Raw genomic sequence first — 7,835 nt, forward strand, 5'->3', positions numbered from 1 at the left:
TTCCGATTTTTACAACCTTGACTATGAATATACAACTCGGAAGGCCTCGCTGCAACGCGCGGGCCGATCCGGATCTCGTTATATATACTAATTGGCAACCCGAAATTGGTCGTCTGATTCCCTAATTCTCCCAAAACGACATTGCAAAAAATAAAAAATAAAAAATAATAATAATAAAAAAAATTCAGCCCCCAAACTTTATCCTTATACAATTTTAGCTCTCACATAGTGTAAAATGTAAAACCATTACTTTAATTAAAAATTTTAAACAAATTCCACACAAATTTTTAAGGGAGATATATCTTCCCGCTCGCTTCGAGTTATATTTTTCCGAAATCACCGTTCAACTCGAAATAACGTAACTAACTATGCGCGAAATGGACTGTTTTTAAAAAACGCTATATATTTCGGGATATATTTTTTATACATTTACAGGTATAATAACCAACCAAAACTAACCACATCATATCGATGGTTCTAGGCCCTTTTTTATACGATTTTTCTGGCGCTAAAAACGTGGATTCCATTATGTATACTAGATACTAACCACGTATTTTCAACCATGCCGTAGCAACGCATTTTTAATTCAGTAAATACATAACGCTATGTTAAATATGAATATGCAACCCGAAAGGCTCGTCACATCGCTCGGACCGGTATATTTCTAGTTTTTTATAAATGAACAAGCTTGGGTTTCTTATTGTACACGTGCATCAAATGCGAGTTCATTGTTGAATTAAGTTTAGAGTGTGTTTGGAAAAAATTAGGTGAAGCTAGAGCTTATGGTTGAAGCTAAAACTTATTTTTGATGCTGGAAGATAGAACTTATTATTTTTAATGAGTATTTTATGAAGTAGCTGGAACTAGAGCTTATTTTGTAAATTGACAAAATAATATTACAATCATAATATTTTAAATAATAATTAAGGGTTTCTTTTAATAATTTTAAAACCATAAGTTCTACATTTTCTTAGAAGCAAGTTTAAGGAGCATATTTCTCTGGAGCTTATGATTTTCATAAGCTCTAATTTTTTTCTTCTACCAAATCAAACTTATAACTTAGAGTTTATTAAAATCATAAGCTCAAACTTCTATAAGATCTCATAAACTCTTACAAGTTGCATGCCAAAAACATCCTCAATTTGAAAATTAAATTGAATGAAAATTGAAAAACTGCAGACATGACTTTAATTCAATTTCCTGTTACTTTTTTAATTTGTTAACTAATATCCGAAAATCGAATTTAACTAAGCCTCTCTTCGTTTCATATTAATTGTATCCAAACAAAAAAATACACAGTTTTAGATTATCATTACATTGTATTTTTTTCGTACTTTACAGTTTTACTTCTTACTTTCTGCATACTTTTTTGTTTTACATACATTATGGTATTAACGAACTTTATTTTTTTTCAATCTATTTATAAAAGTGAACAATCAATTTTGTACATCTAAAAATACTCGACAATAATATGGGATGAAGAGACTCATACGTTAGTGAATTAGAGCCTTAGGAGTCATACAAGATTTTCAACGTTAAAATAAATCTAACGCTGGTATTTCAGCGTTGCCGATACCGTCCTGGCGTTGAAATCCTTCGGGTAAATCCTTCGCCCGTGGATATCCGCGGGTACGAGCGTGGATCTAAAATTAAATTCGATAATGAAGATCCGCGGGTTGACGGGTTGACAAAAAATCTGCGGGTACGGGTGATGAATCCAATGGATCCGCATCCACGACCCGCGGGTGCCATCCCTACCTGAGAATAAACATGCTTTCAAGTGTCAACCAAAAAGTTGGTGAGTTCATTAGTTTATCATAAACAATCATTTCCATTAATTTAATAGACCACAAGATTTTCATTTCCATTTCTCATAAACATAATCTCATATCAGGCATTTCGCACGGCATAGAGATAAAAATCATTCATATGGTGAACGCTTGATAACCAAACTAACAGGATGCATATAGAATATCCCCATCATTCCGGGACTCTCATCGAACATGATAATCGAAGTACTAAAGCATTCGTAACCCGAATGGGACATGTCAAGGTCCATAGATCTATCTTTAGGATTCGCGTCAATTAGGGGCCATTTCCCTAATTCTTAGGCTACCAAGCTAAAAAGGGGCATATTCGATTCGATAATCCAACCATAGAATGTAGTTTCGATTACTTGTGTCTATTTCGTAAAACAGTTATAAAAGCGCATGTATTCTCAGTCCCAAAAATATATATTGCAAAATCATTTAAAAAGGGAGCAAATGTAACTCACAATACTGTATTTTGTAGTAAAAATACATATGACGACATTGAACAACTGAACAATGCAGGGTTGGCCTCGGATTCACGAACCTATATCATTTGTATATATATTAAAACATATAATCGTAACTGAACAAATTTATTTATTACATCTTTAATTTATATATTATGTATGTTTAATTTGTATATATATTTATAATGACTAATATTTATATAGTTATATTAATATGTCCATATTTATATCCATAATTGACTAATGTTATATTTAAAATCGAGAGTTTGCTATTTGTATGTATTTATATAAATAATATTAATAGGTTTGATATATATATAATTATGTGAAATTTTAATATAATTATAGTATATGTAACAAGTATATTTTATGTACAAAATATTTAGTTGTTTTAAAATAATAGTTTTTGATAGTAATGCTTTACTAATAATGATAATAATAACTTTATTAATAATAATGATAATACTAATAAAAATAATGATATTGTTAATAATGATACTTATTATTATTATTATAATAATAATAATAATAATAATAATAATAATAATAATAATAATAATAATAATAATAATAATAATAATAATAAAAAGAAATAAATGAGTATACCCTTAGAAAATCTCCTCTAAAAAAAGAACTGCCCATAACGGGGCTCGAACCCACGACCTCCCGCTAACCCAAAACATCCTTACCCGTCCCTCAATTTCATCTTTTCTGTTTTGAATCATTATCATCCTAATCGTGTCATCTCCATTTATCATCATCAACCATTCGTTATCATAATCATCGTCACCATTATTATTATCGTTTATCATTTTAATTATCATCATCTATAATCGTGTTCATCCCTATTATCACGTCGCATAATCATCATCGTTTTATACCGTTCCCAACATCAATTAATCGTTATCAATTGTGGATTTTAGACTTTTTTACTAGCACCATTATCTGGCCCAAAATTACAACGGCCCAACAGCATGTCATCCTAAAAACTAAATGACCCAAACTAAAATATGATCTTGATAGTCCACAAGCAATCAGTTACGTAGTCCATTAGCAATAAATACGCAGCCCAATAACATACTTAACTTTAAATTGAGTGATGTTTAGTAATGGTGGGGTTGTCTGATAATAAAAATTCGAATTGCTTTAACATCTCAATTATTATAATCATAATAATTTTCCTCATCAATCATTATCAGCCACGGTCATTATCATTATGCACGTAGTTGAACCGGGTCAGAAGCAAACACGCAGTAGAAGAATTAGTAATCAGTTCGTGGTGGTTTACAGCAGAAAGATAGCAGTATCTGTTGTCGTTTGAATGGAAATTAGAAATCAAAACAGCTTAATATATAAAAAAAAAATGGGTTACTCGATGGTGGGTTCGTCAGGTGGTAGCAGTAGCAGCAAGGGAGGGTTTTGGTTGTGGGTGTTCTTGAGTAAGAATAGAAGATAGAGGGTGAGAGATTGAGAGATAGTGAGGTTGAGAGTGGTGGGTTTCGTTGGTGATGAATGATAGTGTTCAGGTTCCGGTTAGTAACAGTAGTTGAGATAAACCATATAGCAGTAACCAACAACAAGCGGGTCTGTGTTTGGGACCGTTTGAAATAACAAAAATAATATAAACGCTGCAGCAGGAGAAGTTTTGTGGGTTTCACAAAGAAGAATATTAGAGAGAGAGAGAAGAGAGATGGAGGTGTCGATTTGGGTTTGTGATGGTGTTTTCTCAATGGGTTGAAACCGAAATAGCTGCAGCAGGAGATAATAGTGGGGTGTGATGATTTTTGGTGGCGAGATCAAACGAATAGCAGCAGTAAGTAATACATTAACAACTATGTCGATCAAGTTATGATTTTTATGATAGTTGCCGTAAATGATGGTGGTTGTGGTGGTTTAAGTTAGACTAATGGAGGGTGGCGATTCAAGACAGTGTATAGGGTGGTGAAAGGTGATGGTTACAGAATGGTGTCAGTGTTGTGAGGTTGTGATCGTGTAAATAGGTGTGTTAATGGTGGTTGTATGCATAATGATACATATATAAAGTAGAAAGCACAATATTAGTTTTGAATATAATATGATTAACTTTTCTAATTTAAACATGTAATAATTCTTTAGCAGCCACTTCTTTGTTTTACTCCATCGACATCTTCACTTTTCGGATACCAGTTTCGTGTCCATTGCTAAACAGTTACATATAAAAGTCTTCGGATAAATCTCCAATTTTTACATTAAGTCCATCTATTTATTCTGGTCATTATGGTTTAAAATTTGGTCATTAACTATTAGATAAAAATTACATTAATTATTCACTCCCAACCCCAAGTAAAATATAAAAAGTTTTAAAATTCAATAATTATTGCCTAAATACATTTTTAATAAGCCTATAATTTATAAAACTCATTTTCGTATCACCGTTTATTTTAAAATCATATAAGTTCGAATTTAACTTGCTTAATATCAATTGGAACATCAACTTAATATCAATAATTTAATATTTATTTTTAGTATACTTTATTTGCATATAAATATGTTTTAAATAATAATTATTATTTTTACATAATTAATTTCTAACAATTACATCATAAATTATATTTCAAATTATATATATTTATTTAAATATATACATTTCTATTTACAAATAGTTGTTCTTGAATCGTCGAGAACGGTCGATGGTCAATTGAACAATTCAAATTTTTTAGACTCAACCTAACAGACTTTGCTTATCGTGTCGAGATTATATAAAGATCAAGTTTAAATTTGGTCAGAAATTTTCGGGTCGTCACAGTACCTACCCGTTAAAGAAATTTCGTCCCGAAATTTGAGTGAGGTCATCATAGTTAATAATAAGAATATTTTCTTGATGAATATGAGTTGATAAATAGAGTTTTATCATTATTGAATAATAAGGATAAAACTTAGTAGATTATTCGAAGAGTATGAGTGAAGCTATCACTAAATAGTGAGATGAGAAAGACTAGTTTCATAATATTTTTGACTAGTCATGGTTGAATTTTCGGAATTCAAGGAATTTAGAGAAAATCTTTGAAATCTATAAAAGATTTGATTAAGGAAATTAGGATCTTCTTTGATTAACTGCGATAATCTGTCTTGATTGCTCTGTCGGATTTTTCGCTATAAATTAACTTCTTCCGTTCCATTATTTTTACCACTCCTATACTCAATTCCCAAATTTAAAAGATTGTGAAAATGCTTAATCCAGTTCTGATTCTTGTCCTTATCCTTACTATCATAACAATCATTCTCCTTTTCCAACTACCACCAGAGGAATCTGTTTACTTCTACTTCGCCCTTGGGGTTATAGTGTTTTTAATTCTCCCGTGTCTTTATGTTACAGTAAACATTGATATACACGGTTTGTAATTTATGTGTTGTTGTTGAGTTTTGTATTCTCCCTTATATTCCGGAGCTCTTTGCCTTTTTATTCTCTTCTCGACTCTAATTACAACAAGTAATGGTCTAGAATTCGTAGGCATGGTGTTTCAAAATGAACATAGCTAACGTTCTAAGAGAGAAATTGTAATAGCACGATCTTGATTAGTTAAATTACCAGAATATCTGGAAAGATAGGACTATCAAGAAGATATGTTCTTAATATTTTTGGATATGAGGTAGAATGTAAGGGTCGTGTAACATGGCACATGATGATGTTATAGTCTGTGAATCATCACGTTCCATCTAGAAACTCAGCATGACTTACTGTAATATAATCACGTTGATCAAGTGTCATTATATTATACTAACTCATGCATCAGTTCCCAACACTACTTCAAAAACATTCATTATTCAAACACAAATTTTAAAGAAATTTAGAAACTAAAGTAGTTTCCTTTATGATGTAATATAGATAACACAGAGAGATAAATAATTTCGGATGAAAATATTTATGAAAATATCTTCAAAAATATCGAAGATATTTATGATGATATTTTGGAATTTCTAAGTTCGATGGTTGATGAAGAAAGATTTTTCGCGAGATTTTAACATGAGTACGGAGCAAGATATTCGTTGAAAGTTTCATCGGATCCAGAATTACCTGAATTCTTTGAATATATGGTTTGGTCCTGGTATTTGTTCTTGGTCTCCTTCATGGTTTGCTCAATCTATTTTTCAGTACCAAATTTTCTATCGAGCGTTCCCAACATTCCATACTTTATTATCAAATTTTTGACCGTTTAGACCATCTACAATTTTTCTGTTTCCTCTGCATTTAATGCTACGATATCTGAATCATCGGTTATCAATCCGGGGTAGTTTCAGGAGAATTGTATTTTTAGATGATTAAACGCTGATGGTAATATTGTGGAATATAAAAGGTTCTCAATTAACAATAAAAGAGCACGCATATATATCAAAGTTATAATAAGGCTTATTCGGTTGAAAGTCGAAGTTGATTTGCAGGAGCTGTGACAAAATTGACTTATTGGGAAAGGAATTGTACGGCTATTTTCGGTAATAACAATGCCAAAAGAACTAGCACAGATAAGTGTTAAACGTTTAATCAGGTTCAGAGTATTTTCAGGTGCATAACTATATGCATAAATCTTTCCTTCCGTAGATGAAGTGCGGTTGGTTCATCCTCTCCATTGAGGTGTTTTCAAGAATCATGAAAGGTTTGAACGCGGATTGTAATCGTCAAGATACAAATGAGGTTTAGGATGAAATCAAGTGGCAAACTTGAAGAAAAATGTTTAATTTCATATGTTATAATCAATATTTTAAATCATTTTAATTGTCCAATGTTGGTAGTCCACAGTTAATAGTCCACAATTAGTAATTCAATAATTCATATATAGTTTAATATATAATATTCGAATTAATTAATACGTATTCGTGACCCATTGTATACATGTCTCAGACTCGATCACGACTCAAAGTATATATGTTATTATAGAATCAACCTCAACCCTGTATAGCTAACTCTAGCATTACTGCATATAGAGTGTCTATGGTTATTCCAAATAATATATATAGATGCGTCGATATGATATGTCAAAACCTTGTATACGTGTCCCGATATTTAAAGTGCGTAAAATAAATAACAGAAATTAAATGACGATAAATAAAATTGCGAGAATAAAAATTGCGATAATAAATTGCGATAAATAAATTGCGATAATTAAATTGCGATAATGTAATAGGTAATTAACAGTTAGTTAGGAACAATTAGCTAGGATTTTGTTAGCGTGAATTCTTAACAAAATTTCTCATAGTTAATTTGTTTGTTTCTAACAAATTTTATTTTTGTCTAATGTTTTCTTCATTATGCCACTTGTTGGATTCTGATAGGTCAAAATCCAAATATGAAAATGTAATAGTTATTCTGCGATGAACGGATTCGTATATCTGTTGATGTAAGTAGGATAGTAAATTACTGTTGAATCAGATTAAAAGAATGTACAATGTAACTTATTAATGTGAAATCTAAATATTCCTCGGGTATTACCTACCCATTAAAATATTTTCACCATTAACAGTTCGTACAAAAGAATTTTAATTACAATCTTTATGAAAACATATATACATATATATTTTCTTC

Source organism: Rutidosis leptorrhynchoides, chromosome 2 (genome assembly GCF_046630445.1).
Source record: "Rutidosis leptorrhynchoides isolate AG116_Rl617_1_P2 chromosome 2, CSIRO_AGI_Rlap_v1, whole genome shotgun sequence".
Taxonomy (NCBI): domain Eukaryota; kingdom Viridiplantae; phylum Streptophyta; class Magnoliopsida; order Asterales; family Asteraceae; genus Rutidosis; species Rutidosis leptorrhynchoides.